The following is a 15841-nucleotide window of genomic DNA, read 5'->3' as shown; positions in this document are numbered from 1 at the left end:
AATGAAAGCTGAGGGAGGCTACTAATTCTGTAAAGCAGCACTATTTGAGACTCTCATTAGTGGTATCACACACACAGTTCCTTCAGGAAACAGAGACGCAGCCAGAGGAATGTTAAACCTGCTTGAGTATGTTACAATATCACATAACGTTGCATATACAAAAGAAATTTTGACTGGTCAAAAGACATTAAAGCAATTCACAACTTCAAAGCCACCACCTGGCAAACAATTGTAAACGTAAGTTCATCCGCCTCTAGGTTTTGCGCCAGGAAGCTTCACGACAGCCTGATTAGAACAAGGAAAAGGACGACATGACTGAGAATTCCAGCTTTGTGTGTTGTTTTTGTGATCAGTTCTGAGTACTTTTAACGGCATCTGGATCATCCCGGGAGAGCGCTGCTAGGCTCGACTCCCCAGCCCCTGGCGAACCCTCAAGCTTTCAAACTGCACCGCTAACGAAACAGAAAATATGTGTCCCAGGCATGTGATGCTTGAACACGGTGGGGATGGACCCAGTGCACACCCCCAAAGAGGGAGAGCTGCAGGCGCAGAGACTCGGGAGAAGCCTGCGCTGCATGAGCAAGCGCGGGTGTCTTTTCCCGAATCTGTTTAAAAACCGGGGAGGAATTTTAACAGCTCACACCAGAGCTGTTAAAGGAACGAGCAGGGCAGGGGCTGCAGTGAAGGGAACAGGCTAGAGAGGGGCCTACCCCTCACCGCCTCCCTCTGTCTGTAATTGAAGTTATTGGTTCTCCGCTACACTGTGGACGAAGTGGCGTCCGACTGTCGACAGCCAACGCGCACAGGGCCCGGGCGGTGAATTTTTGTGGCCGCTCTGCTCCTGCGATCCTCCCCTTGTAATTTACTACTGAACCGATGACATCTGCTTGCGATATTTACAGAGGACCGTAGGGGCTAGCAGCTCACATCTGGAGTCTAGACTTACTGGCTCTATGGGTAGGCCTCTACTGCTCTGCTGTGCCCATTCCCTGTTGTCCAGTGTTTGCATAGCTGGTTGTGTTTAATTGAAATTAAAGTGCCTCCTATTTCTCTCTCTCCCTGTCTTGTAGGAAGGACAAACTAAACTGAAAAAAATGACTAACTATAAGTCATAGAAAACATATGTCGGACATTTTAGGGTCATTATTATTCCAAAAAAGCTTGGCGCCAGTTTTAGTGTCCACAGTAGACGGTAAAATAATCTCTGAAGAATTGCTTCTATATAAAGTCTTTTTGTCCTGCAGAGTCCAAACTCCCCCAATGCCAAAAAAAAAAAGTTCCTCAGTTTGGATTTCCTTTGGCAGCTTGTGATATAGGTGTGGCTTTTCACATTGAAAACTGTATGACAGCTCAGAATATCACTGTTCTTTATGAGGGAAGGTAAACAGTTTTTCACAAGCTGTCTTTTTACATCATATGTCTCCATTGTCCATTAATGTCATAAACCAGAAAGATATTTAATTGCTAAGCTAGCAGTGATTATTATAATGGCCTTGTACCACTTAATGATGAGTGTCATTTTGGCTCCAACTACAATAGAAGTTTAGAAGTTTTTATGGCTTTAATTTAATGCAAGCACAATTTAGTGCTACATTTTTTTCCTCACATATCCATTAGTTTTCACATAATCTCCTTTGAAACCACTAGATAGAATCCAGATCATGTAGGTATGCACTATATTCTATGTCATTCCAGTGGACAGAGAAGAGAGATAAAGCAAAAAAGATCAGTTTTTCAGATCCAGCTTTGTCAGTGGAGTAAAAAATGAAACAGTCATTAAATGTTGCTGTAAGTAACTAAAAGCTATTTTCCACACGAGACTAAACTGTGGGGCAACTTCTTTGCTAAAATTTGATGTGTTTTCCAGTGTTAGCCGAGGCATTAGTTTTGATGGGTTCCAAACCACTTCATGTTTTTATTCTATTACGAGTAATGAAATGATTGTATCTTTGAAACATGCAGTGTGCTTGACCTGTAATACAATTTACTATATATAATCCGCACAGAATTCGAAACAGAAGAAAATGGACGAGCTTGTCTGGAATTTCAGAATTCTACTTCTACCACATGGGTGAACACATTGCCCCATGAATGAATCAGGCTTTCCTATCCTCTTAATTACATACATTTTTAAAATGTCCCTTCCAATAGAACATGTTGACTAACCCTGCCCTGATCCAGAAACAAAAGGTTAATTCCAATTACGCACCCTCTCGAAAAACAAAATCTGGATGAATTTATAGCATCTGATCTCGAGCAGCATGTAAGGGGTAAGGTACAGATCAGCCTCCTGCTGTCATGAACTGCTGTAACCTTTTGCAAAGGCACATGACCCCTGCAAATAAAACCTTTTGGTAGTGCAACACAATAATTTCATTTCCGAAAAAAAGAGGGGGGTGAGAAATTGTTCTACTTGACCTGTTTTATTTCAAGCAGTCAAGGATTTCCATTAGAGGCACGAGAACTCTTGCCAGTCCCAATTAGAAAATGCAATAAAGAACCTACTGGAAAAGGTTAACCAGTAGAGTGTCCTTCTTTCTTTTTTTTTCTCTTCTGGAAGGAGGCCATTCACATATTTGTTAATTGCCTCATTTTCCGTTGTTAGGAGCTCCTGCGCTTCACATGAGATTTTCACGTGTCCAGAAAGGACAGCGAACAGCAAGAGCTGGTTAAGAAAACGTCCTGTTTGCGGCAGAAGGGCAACTGACTTGTCAGCTGAGATACTGTATCACAATCTCTCGGTACAGCTGATTCTCCAGTCAAGGAGCAATAGGAGAACTAAGGCAAAGGTACTGTGAGGTTTGTATGCATGTCTATATGGGTAATGGGGCCGACTTCAGGGTAGAACAGCTGGTATACAGTAGGTAGACTATACAAAAGCACTTTATCTGAGAACCCTTACTATGCAAGATTTCCCTTGCAATGAACTGTAGTGCTGTTTTACTAGTCCTTTTGCAGACTGTGTTTGACTGATACCACAGATACCACACTACTGTAGCTAACACTATCTGTTCACACTTCCTTTCTGTGCTGCACTGATCTTCTTGCCATGCAACAACATAGTCGTTGGTTATTGGATGCAGTTTAATTCAGGATATCATATCTCAGAAGGAAAGCAGGGCTGGGCCTGGTCAGTACCACAGGGAAAAACCTCTAAGGAACACCAGATTGCTACTGCAGGTGCTGGTGGATAAGTAAATGGTAGTCTTCCCTGTAGACTACCAATTTCAAAGCAATACAATATGGAGACTGGGGCACTGCGGTGCTAGAGGAGTGGCCATCCTTCAGATGAGACATTAACTGACGTCCTCACTGCTTTGTCATTGACCCCATGGCAGTGGTCAGAAAAATGCATTAATCATGGTGTTCCAGCTAAATTACACTTTAACTTTAATTCAACTTTATTTTCACTTCAACAGTGAAGTGAGTAGACCCGTAATGTGTTAAACAGTTTGGGATAAAAAGTACTCTACAAATGCGAGCATTAATTAGAGTTTGGGAGGATTGGACCCAATGAAGTGGTTCACAGTTGCTCTAGTGGTTAAGGCAAAAGGCTTGTTTCTAAGAGGTTTCAGGACTTAAACCCCTGGTTCTACCATGAACTCAGTGTGGTACCTTTATTATTATTATTATTGTTGTTGTTGTTGTTGTGGCACAGGGCTTGGCATTGCAGCCTCACAACACTGGGGCCCTAGGTTTAATTCCTGACTTGGGGTGCTATCTGTGTGGAGTCTGTAGGCTTGCTCTGTGTTTGCATGTCAAAAGAATGCTGCTAGGTTATTTGGTTTCTGGGAATATTGGTCCTGGTGTGAGTGTGTACAGTACATGTCTGTGTCCAGGTATACTCTGCAGGACTTGTTCCCATCCAGGGTGTACCCTGCCTTGGTCCCCAACAACCCTGAATTGGATGAATCAGTTATTCATGGGTGGATGATTATTATTAGTAGTAGAAGTAGCAGTAGCAGTATTATTAAATGCTACAGGTAGATGGTCTCTATGCGCACCACTGCTGCTGGATTCAGGGATAGTTGCTGCTGCCTCTTTGCTGGATTCACAGCCAGGCCCTTGCAAAGACGACAGAATAAATGTTTAGGAACAGCTAAATACCGGCAATTTGCACTTCTGTTTTCCCACAGCTAACCTGCTGGGAAAAGGAGACTCACTCCCTGGCTGATTAACAGAGTAATAACCAGCTGTTATGATTGATTGCCCACTAGAGTGAGAAGCAAAATAGTCAAATGAAAATAAATACTTTGATAATGTTTCCCATCTGTACAGAGCTAACGTCTGTAGAGAACTGGAGGAATGGGCAACGATAGGAGTCAGATATACTCAGATTATTTTATCTCAGTATTTTACTGTATGGATTTACCTGGGATGTGTTTCATGCAAATGTGTTCCTTTTATCTCAAGCTCTTTTGTTATTATGACCATTAACATTATTGTTATTTGTATTGCAATGACATCACTCAAATACCTTTCAGTCAAAGGAAACTATTCTTTGCCTTCTAAATGAAACTGAAACTGAACAGGATGTCATTATAAAAAGGCTTTATGCTGTCCCTGTTGAATTCCAAGCTTGCAGTTTACAGTTTGATTGAACATACTGGACTGCTCCACAACTGAAGAAGTAATGAATAATTTCTACTTTACAGATTGCACTAAACATACTTTGTTACATAATAACAAATTGATTTTGTTTGAGTTTGAAATAATCATGAACATGAGTAATTTACTATTTCAGATGTCTTGATTGAGCTGCAGTTCAAAGGTAGGAAAGGGTTAAGCCAAGTGGGTCCACATCTCTGGGCCAGTTTTAGCATTTATTTTTGTTGTTCCTGCCATTAGAAACTCTCTGTTGTCCCTTCTATTCGTGACACAGTCAATATTGTCACTGTTAAATATATCCCAAGAACACAATGACTGGCTGTGTTACTCAACCACATGATGTGGAAAAAGTTAACTTTGCTGCAAAGCGCGATAAATTTTATTGGTTTTCCATTTTAATATTTTTCTCACTCAGCTTGTGCGAGCACACAAGGTTCTCTAAGTCATAAAAGCTATGCGTGTTCAGAGTGATGGAAAATCCAGAAAGAATATACCTTCAAATGCAGTTCTTTTTATAACAAGTGGGGACAAAGCTTAAGTACTGAATCTTATTTTATTTCTTTATCGCACCTCATTTGTCAGCCTTATAAAAATAATTTTTCAAGTGGTGCAGACAGCCCTCATTTTCCATGTCAGCAGTTTATCACCACCACATTTGTGTAGCATTTTCAGTCTCTTAACAGGAGTTACAGCTACTTTATTTGGCCTGTTTAGATGATCCTGAGAAAAAAAGGTAATAAATTCCTTTATTTTCTTTCCTGGTCTTGCAACATTTTGAACTACCTTTAATTCAGCTCCATACTGTCAGTATTTCATTTAGCACAGTAATGGAGAGCTATGTTAAGCACGGCTAATCAAGGCCCATATAGGAAGAACGGGAGACGTTCTGGTGAAAAGCTTCAGTTAACTAATACTATCAAGCTCTGTACCTCTGTAGGATGAACAGATAAATGTGCTTTTGTATATTCTTCTGAAGTCAGTCGTCAGATGGTTTACAGATTTTTGTTGGGTGACTTGAGATTTGTATTGACTCTAACCCTGTTCTGAAAGGTTTTGTCGAGCCACTTACATGTGACGGCATAGTCAATAATGTCACTGGCTCAAATTGCAGGTTAAGTCCTGTAGCCGAGGAATTACTATGTCCTCAGCTGCCCCTGACCAGGATTCTCGCAGAGCACCAGTGGGTTTGGATAGGCGTGAGTGCATTAACTCCTGTCTCCTAGTTCAGTTGGGACTGCACAATTCGATCTTGCTGAAGTTCCCCCTTAATTCATCTGTGAAGCAATTTCTCACCTCTCTATCTGACCTGCTGTGCAGAGGAGTTCCTGTGTATACTGTCATGGCAGGCTGCTGCATGTTCAGTGTTGAACGAAATGAGTCACCTCCTATATGTGAAGTAGTTATGGATCCTTTGGAATAAAAAAGCCTACGCAAATGCAAACAATTCTTCTTATTCTTGAAAAAAAAACCCAGAAAGAGTTAGCAAATGTTCAGCACAGGCCACTGTCATCTAATAGGAATTCCAAGGCCTGCCTGGCAGCTGTGTGTTATCTGTGTTGAGGGGTGCGTCTGTGTAGGTGTCTAACTGTGCAAAGGAGCGCTTACGTTTTTTTTCATCTACTCAGAGACTTGATCATAACATTCTGATACACTTCAGGCGTGCATGGTTCTGCTATTGACAATAACTCATTGCTTATCCATGAGGAAATGCAAAATGAAATATTCTGAACATATTTTAATAAAGGATAAAGAAACAAATGTAGCCCAAGATGCACTGAGTAGTTAAATTAAGGGCTGCTGAACTTGCTTGATCCTTCTCCTTGCTAATCTTAGTTCAGGAAATTACGGTGAATTCATGTTTTAGGTGTGGAGAGGAACAAATTTAAGCACTTTCTTTCATTTTCTATAGGTCTTTCCTGAACATAAAGAGGATAAGCACATATAAAAAAATCATATGAAATATAGAATAACTTCTGGATATGGAACAAACAAATCCCCAGTGTAATATTATTTCATATGGATTCTGAGGATTAAAACTCTTTGTACCTCTTCAAGCCTCTTTTATTTTGAACGTAGACAGCTGTCAGACATGAGCAAGCTGAATCTCAGCACACATTGCACAATGTAGATTTGGAAATGTACATCTGGATGCCACAGGTCTGTTTTTATACTCTGGAAACTATTATTAAGTATTGAAATGTGTCGAAAATTGCCTTGCACGTGCAAAATGGTGAGTCTTTGCAAATTAGCCTGTTCATTTGCAAGGTAAAACTCTTACATCCATTTTCAACCACTATTTACTTATATTTTCTCTTGTTTTGTCAGGGAGAGAGAAAAGGTTCTGTCAGGGAAATCACTGCCGAGTTAATGAACGATTTGCAATCTTAGCCAAGAGAGGTCACTCCACTGACTGGTCACAAATAATAATCTTACCGAGACAACTGCCTGGAACTGTGGCCAGACACTGTCATCCTATTCTGTTAACATAAATGCCTCGTTGTTTTATAGCTTTTTCAACTCTCACCCAGGAGAAGTAAATATACTTTTTTACATGGGGTTTAAAAAAAGAAAATAAATGTCATTTATTTCAATTGCTCCAATATTAGCTAGCAGTGCTTTTTAGATTGGGTTTATTGTATTTGTAAAATGTTAAGATAAACAACAGTAGTTTGTCCACTCACATTGTGTATTTTGAATATCCTGTGCCCAAGATTATGCTGAATTTTCAAGGCAAAGGGGAATGTGAGGACAGCCTGCTCACACTAATGTTCATGCTACCCAGTAAAAAAAATCCTACCCTGAAGACTAAATAGAGGGTTACTGCATTTGTAACTCTTTAAGATGTCCTTATTTGTGTTTTTTTTGGGGGGGCTCCACAGAATGTGGACACACTGGAGTTGTGGGTTGGGCTCAGGACTGTAATGGTTTAAAATCCCAGTAAGTGCCCTGGCATATAAATGAGTCTACTGATAGCAATTTTAAATGACAATTTGTTCTCAATTTACTTAGCTCACTAAATAAGGGATTAATTTAATATATGGGACAATATAAAGCTAATTTGTGTCTTCATCTGTCTCATCTGCCAGTGAAGTTACAATTTAAATTAGGGATATTGTTCTACACTGTTGGTGTTTGCTTGGTAGTTGATGCTTAAATATTATTATATAATGTATCACACACATTGATGCATGGTCTATATTGAATCTTGTTAATCTGCTTTGGTTAAGGTAAAATGCAAGATTAAATCTGGGACATTGCTGTTGATAAACTTGTGATTTGTGTTGTTTTTATATTAATTACACTGTAGTAGATAGATACTATAATGACGTGTAACAATCTAAGCATTGTCAGTGATGTCTTATATATCAGTTTGTTTCAGTTGTGATTTATTTTGGCTCATATGGAAAGCACTATGTACTGCATACAGAATGGATAGAATACATATTTACAACTTTCCATTTTCTCATTTTTTTTGATAGTCATTATAGTAATTATTTTGGCTCACTGTTTACGTGCAAGGCAGTGTTTAGCAAGTCTATAATAGGGATGGACAAACAATTTTAAAGATGTCAGTAAATAAAACAGCTGGCTACCTGGTTGTTAAGCTCAATGCAAATGCAACAGGAGGTGTCTAGTGGGCGAGCACATGCTTTCCCAATCCTGAGCCAGAGCCAGGCAGGCGATAAGTCTTCCCGCTGTTGTTTGTGCTTAACAGTGAGGTTTATACTTCAAAGTTAAAAGTTTATGTAAAACAAGTTAACAATTGAAAAATAGGCACTAAAATGGCCAAGGAATCCACAACCGGTTCGGAAGGCAGCCAGCTGGTTCCTGACATCAAAAAGGTTAAGACACCAGTTGGCCTGGTGACCTAGAGGAACTAAACTAGAACCACAGAGATCTGGGACAGGTATCCATAAAGGGATGAGTTGTACCATATTTCACTTTCTGTCTTTTAAGAGCAGTGTTTCTGTGTTCCTGCTGCCAACACGAACGGTGATAATCAGCATTTCCAGATCCTCCCTAGAAGCAATCTCCCTCAGTAAGGGAGCATTTATATCAACTGCACCTGGGGCGAGAGAAGAGAAACACAGCACACGCTGAGCCCTTGCATCATGGCTCTCCAGCGAAAGAAGGGGACACGAGTTGTTTCACCACCGGACTGGTTTCTGTGGTGATTGTTTTTGAAGGTGTGAGAAAACGAGGGAAGTTTTTAATTAAACATCTCACAGTGCTCTACGCTCAACAGCCCCAGTTATCCCCTTTTCCCAATACTCTCCTCTCACACGCACTGGATGCTCACCTTTGAAAGACTCATGGGCTGCAGCTAAACGTGATTAACAAAACTTTTTGTTGTTGTTGTTCGTGCTATAACACTGACAAAGGAAGCAGCTTACAGGTCCACTGCACACTGCGGAGCTTAGATCTTTTTGAGCCACACTTGGTTGGCAGAACAGGGGGAAAGATTACTGAGAGAGTACGACTAATACGGCAATGTGACAAAACAAATATGGTGTTCACATTACAGAGTGTTCAGAACTCAAGATGCAATTTAATAACATTGGTTCGGCCTTTATTTTGCCTGTGCCATTTCCCTTAATTCACTAGTAATAAATCAACACAACAAGGTAACTCTCATTTGCATTTTTAATACACCCTACGAATAAGCAATTTGTAGCAACTTGAAGGTACGCAAAACAAGCCATCTTTCTTTAAATTCCTTGATGAATGTAGGTGGAAAAAAGAATAAATCATCCACACAACCATATTATTTGCTAACACAGCTCCAAGATTATTTGCTGGTTTTTCTATATCCTCTGAAAATACCTGCTGGATTGGCAGGAAATAAACCAGCTCTTTGTTAAGATGGTAAACATGAGTTCGGCACTTAAACTGAGTACAGTGTGTCCCTGGTGTTGCTTAGCGCTGTGTTTCCTTTTCCAGCATGGCCTTTCACATACAGCTGGAGGGCAGTTAAGCCCGTCGCTCAATTTCAGATTTATACTTTCTCGTGTTTCCACTTTATTGGACAATAAAGGAGGACACCGAGAATATAACTTTCTTCTGCTTTTTTATCAAGCAAATCATCAAAGAAATGAAACAATTAGCTCTCCTTTCTTCCTTATAAATTCTATATTCAGTGTATATATTGTAAAGCTGGCGCTGTAAACAGTAAGTGTTTAGAATTGAACCTGGTTCAGTGGTGCATTGCCAACAGGGCTGGAAATTGATGTAGATTCTTATGACCCTGCACCAGGGGACATGCACAATATATATGCATACAACTTTATTATGCATTAATATACTGCATGCCTATTTATGTACTGAGAGACATGCAAACTGTAATGTAATGGGCATCAAAACCAATAGCACATGGCACATTTTTAATGCCTCTCATTTTACTTCTTGACTTCAAAGGGAAACAAAAGTGATATGGTTCAAAATATTGGAATCATTTTGAAAAACGTAATGTTTAAAAAAAAAAGTTTTTTCTTTTTTGAAAGCAATATCCCTGCTCTGTTTCTTTTTAAAATCTCTGCTTGTTTCTTTAAAGCACAAAAAGATCTGGTAATCACTTCTTAAATAGATTTTCCCTCCACTGGCCATGCACAAAGTCCCTTCTCTGAGCAGAACAGAGCAGTGGTCAGTGGAGGAGGTCACTGAAGCTGGAAGGCCTGAGTGACGTTGCTAGGGACTCAGGGGTCACTTAGCAACAGCACGGCAACGGATCTAGCAGAAGGCCCAGCATCAGCCTTGTTGGGGGCATGACATGGCCAGAAGGGAAGAGCTTTCTCAGCAGGGCTCCCAAGCACACCTGCAGGTAGAAGCACAGTGGGGACAGTGTAGAGAATTCAAGGAAACAGCAAAAAAGCCACATCACCACCAGGACACAAGCACAGAGAACCACAGATGTTCCTGCTTTGAAATCTGACCTCCCATTAACTCTGAATCCTCTTTCCTTCATGTATTAAACTTCCATTGTCCCCTTTCTCTTCTCAAGGATGAAGCGTAATCCAGAATCTGACTTTTTCTTTTTTTAAACGGACTACGTAATGTTTCCACGTGGGATGTATTTTTCTTACATTGTATGCTTTGGTGTTAGGAAACGCTTGGCACAAATTGTTGTGCAATTAGAACATTTCAACAATTTGGGTGCAGTTCCACTGCTGCAGTGCTGAACAATAGCCATTACTGCAATACACAAAAATAAAAGAAGACTTATTTCCTAATTATTCTGCACTAAAGAAACTATTAAACAAGTGTTATACAACAAATCATAAAGTGTACATTCATTTTTCCATGGCTTCAGTGAAAAAGAGAACAGCAACAGTGCTTTTTACATTTTAAGGGGCACATCAGTCAGTTATTCTAGATGGGGGATGATGTTTTGCTTAATCCCTTTCAACAGTCACAAGATCAGAAGCAAAGGCAATGCCATTATAAATTCTTCACCAAAATAAGACTGTATAACTCTTAATTAAAAAAAAACTCAGGGGAAGTACCAATGATATCAAAGTGTGGAAAATATTACGTGTAGAGAAAGGTAAATGAATTTCAAAATGCAATTTCCTTCTATCATTTGACTTGACATAAGGGGAAATAATTTAACTTGATTACTGTATATTAATACAGGAGGAGCGGTTCTAAATGCTTGTGCTCTGCATTTTGCGCTGGCTTAGATTACTATGAGTCCTTAAGAACATTTAATAAGCAAAGGGAACCACACCTGTCTCGTGTTCCTATTCTTCTGGGGCAGGACAAGGCCAGACAGATGGATAAATGGACAAATGGGTTGATGGGGTGGGGGGCGGGGGGGACAACTTTGTTCCTGCAGCTTGTTCAGGCATTAGCAAGATGAAATCCAGTCATTTTCTTTATTTTCCCATTGGATTGTGTATCTTTCATTTTAACCCCATTGACTTTGGAATCTCTAATTGTTTCTTTACTTCTTGGCTCTGAGTTATGACTCTGGTGCGCGAGGAAGAGGAGGAAGTGAGGCAGAGGAGTCGGCACCAGTTGGGCCAGCATCTCTCAGGGATATTACTGTAAAAAAACCTACAAACAACTGAAAAATCACCGGCTTTGCCGAGAGCCCCAACTGACTGATGCCAGCCCTTCTTTCAGGGGTGCTCTGTCAATGGGCATACCTGGCCTCAGCCTCCTTGTGGAATGATCCAGACATACAGTAGACGGGTCATTAAGCTCATACTGTACTTAGAACCAATATGTTCACTATCTGAGCTACTTGAACGTCTTTCTGGAAAGATCCCAAGGGTCATCTTCAACAAAATGATTGGCATGTCGTTGAAGAGACCCACCACCTAAAGAAGATGATACCAGATTTATTTTTGTTGCTTATTGCTACATCTGAATGAAGCAAAGGCTACACTAATAGCCCACAATCCTGCAAGTTTTTTTCACTAATGTCTGCAGTTGCACGTGACTGCCCAGCTTTCTCATTACCTTCGCTTTAAGTGGCAAGGGGACCCCATTTTGTTTCCCCAGCTATGTTTTATCGTAACTGTGACTCACGTTTGCAGTCCCAGGCCTATTAGCAGGTGTGAGGAGTAGCCATCACACATTGACGCTTGCGTCCGCAAACAGCGACACAGCTGTTATCAACAGAGGGAAAGAAAGAGTCAAAGAAAATAAAACCCACCAAGTGTTTATACTGAGATTGTGTGCACTGTAGCATTACCAGGACAATGTTCCCCGACCCCTGCACCCCCTCTTCAAGCAAGCGATAGGAAACGTGTTTGCAGTTTAGCGGCGCGTTCACAGGTGGCTTCGTACATGTGGTGCGCGTTTTTCCAGCGAGAGCTCACCGTTCCCACTGGTGTCGTCATGGTTTCCAGTGCTGCTGCTAGTGAATGTGGACTCCAGGCCTTACTTCAAAGCCCAGTACTTCCTCTGGATTGTTTGTTATGTACCGGATCAGAGCTGAACCCAACCCAATATTTAATATGTTCAGCCAGGGCCAGGCAAAGAAACCAGGACTATCACACTCCTGCTTGCTCTCTTTTGCAGTCATAGTCCACGACAATACTCTTTATCTTTAGATTTACTCATTCAAGTTTGTCGTGTTGTACTTTATGGTGCACAATTTTCATCTGATCTACAATGACAAACTTTGTCCAACTTTTTTTTTTTAATTCACTTTATTTTGGAGAAAACAATATCTGATCGGTCTCATCTGACAAAAATATTTTATTCAGCAAACCCTATTAATCCAATTTTCCTATTTTGTCTTAAAATTGATTGGAGATTGGCACAGTCACGTAATGATATGCTATTATAGATTGTGTTGGGGTGGAGAAACAGTGATCTGTCCTATTGAGGGGATGGCAAGGAAGCTCTCACAGTGTCTGGAGTCCTGGCTAAATTCCAGTCTAGTCTTACTCATCTGGCCCTGGTGGGTGCTGTAATTTAGTACTGAATGAAGTTGGTCCTCTCCTATATTTAAGGAGCTTTGGGATTCTTTAGGATGGAAGGCGGGACAGAAATGCAAGCTGTCCCTTGTTTTTTACTTGATTCAAGGTGGAAATTATATGATGCAGCGTTTATTGTTGGCAATCTTCCTCCCACCCTTCAGAATTACCACATTTCTCAGTCTCACTAACACCCAGGTGATGAATGTCAGCTGTACTTGTCGTGCTTCATTAGTAAACTGGCAGAGAACAATGGCTGTTCATCTCATTCAGTCTTTCTAATGGGTCCCAATAGTACAATACTGCAACCAGTTGAAGCCCAGCAAGCTCTCCCTGCTAATCCTATTGTCACCAATAAATAAAGAAACTTGTTGTTTTAACCCTCCTGGTTAACTACAGTATATTTCAAACTACAGCTAAAAAAAAACACTTCTTCCAAGTCATTGCTGCAGCATCATGGAAAGAATCAATAAGCACATTCCTCAAACATTTTTAATTTGTGTGGGTGCAAGGAAGGCAATAAAAATTTCTAGGATAAATAATTTTAGATTATGTTGTTTTTTTCTCTCTCTTTTGTTTGCTTTCTTTGTCATCACTCTTTGCTATTGTCAGCACTTTGGCAAAACTAACAGCATTTTTAACTTGCATTCCTGCGGAGTTGTTGTTATTCTCTTACATTCAACCTCAAACTCTGCCATTCTGCTCGACAAGAGCGGCATTTTAAAGCTCCAGCGAGCTCGAGCCGCCCATTGCTTGTTCAGTATTACCAGGTTGTTGGCAGCCTAAAACTGCACAACGTTCTGAAGTGGCATCCCCTTAATTAGAGCTGAGCCGTGTGGCTAAACATATACGAAATTCCTCCAGTAACGAGGAACTTAAGTCAACCTTAAAATCACATTTTTACATCTGAAAGTGAAGAGGAAAAAAAGTCTCTATCTGTGCCATCTGTTTTTCAAACAGGGAGATTTTTCCAGCTGGACAGAGCGAGACCAAGGAAAGAACGCTCACAGTGCTTTAAAGCTAGAAGCATCTGCTGGTGAGCCTGTGAGGACAAGAGCACAGTGAGTGGTTCCTGAAGCAGAGCAAAGCAGTCTACTGTGAACCAGAAGTTTTACGTATAAGCCAGTTTTGTTTTTCCAGGGGCAATCTCCTTATCCTTTCTTGCATTTGACATAAACTAAAAATAACTTGTGACTAATGATATACCAAACAACAAGCAAGTTTAACCAGAAACCAAAACAAAACTACATTTGTGAAGCAAACTCTAACATATTAGCAATGGCAGGGCAAAATCTACATGCGTACGGAGAACCAAATAGATGGAAATTTGCACATCACTCTTCTGAGTCCTCAAGAAGTGTACAGAAAAATGAGAATGCTTGGAATGTGACAAAAATGAGTTTCTGATTTGGAGAAGGTGAAGTAGGCAGAGTGAAGGCCATTCAGCTCATCCTGTTCATGATAACTCGGGTGTTCAATGGCATGTGGGCACAGAGCACTGGATTCAAACTGACATTTCCCCATCACACGTGCAACGTCAGGCCATAAAACCATCCTAGACTTTAGTTTACCCTTTGCTAAAAAAAAATGAAAGAGATGGATGGCTGCTACCATCACCACCACAATGCCATACACCACATTGATCACGCCCCCTAGTGGTATTGTTGCACCTTCACACACTGCTAGCTCAGCTGAAACTCCATGATTTACCAGCTGCAGTCTGAGAAATCATCTTTAAAATGCAATAATCAACACATACAGCATTTGAGAGCATCATCTTCTGTGCCGCCTACTCTCCTGCATGGCCTGATTTGTTGGCCTACAATTCTCTACATTAAAGATGCAAACGTGCAACAAAAAACAATTTAAAAAATGGTTAGGATGTCTAATATATATTACGCAAATTGAACAAACTATAAAAAAAAATATACTAACATTTTAGGTATTTATTGCAAGTTGAGCTTGCATGCCCCCAGAGGACGTCTTCTACAATTTTAGAACTCCAACTCGCTATAAATCAGTGACTTCTCTACTATCCATCTGTACATTGTCTCGGCCAGCCCTTCACCATCCATATGAAGGTAAGTGGCGCCCCCTTATGGCACCAAGGGGTCAATGGTTTCGCCCTGATGTGGAAGAAGCAGAGTAACAGAGCAGCCAAATGATTTACTTTAGAAGAGACATCCACTAAAACTTCAAAACCTTTTTTTTTTGCTTTTCCTTACCACACCAGCTCTTGTATATACACATGTGCAAAACATGAAATGAAAAACAACATGATCTCTGCATTCATTCGGAGAGGTTCTCTAAAATTGGCCAGCGCTGGATAAACTAGCAAAACATTCTAATGGAAAATGGTCTCTTGGGATCTCACTCGATATACATAATACATTTGGAAGGCATGCGTGTCATTTTTGTTTTCAGATCTGACATTAGCGTGTTCTACAGCACGGAAGAAGATGACAGATGGTGCTCGCAGCTTTCCAAACATAAGCCCAGGGCTCTGGAAGAGAAGACATGTTACTCTTCACCATCTCTACTCATCCACAGCGATCCTCTCTGAGCAAACTCTCCGCAAGCCCAGGCAGAAAAGTTGCTAGCCTGGGTCCCAGCACTTCTCCAGGATTTTCGAGGTTCCTCTAACGGGGCTGTGAGACAGACACAGCTTCTCTGTCTTCAAGCCATCCAGTGTGTGGCAAGGAGTGGTCTTACTGGTAGGAAACTGATGAAGAAGGAGGAAACGATATACAAGACACTTCCTCCGAAGGTGAATTTTGGTGGAAAGACAGGTAAGGTGTGATATTTAA

The sequence above is a fragment of the Lepisosteus oculatus genome, chromosome 16 (assembly GCF_040954835.1).
Source record: "Lepisosteus oculatus isolate fLepOcu1 chromosome 16, fLepOcu1.hap2, whole genome shotgun sequence".
Classification (NCBI taxonomy): Eukaryota; Metazoa; Chordata; class Actinopteri; order Semionotiformes; family Lepisosteidae; genus Lepisosteus; species Lepisosteus oculatus.
This window is presented reverse-complemented; position numbering follows the sequence as displayed.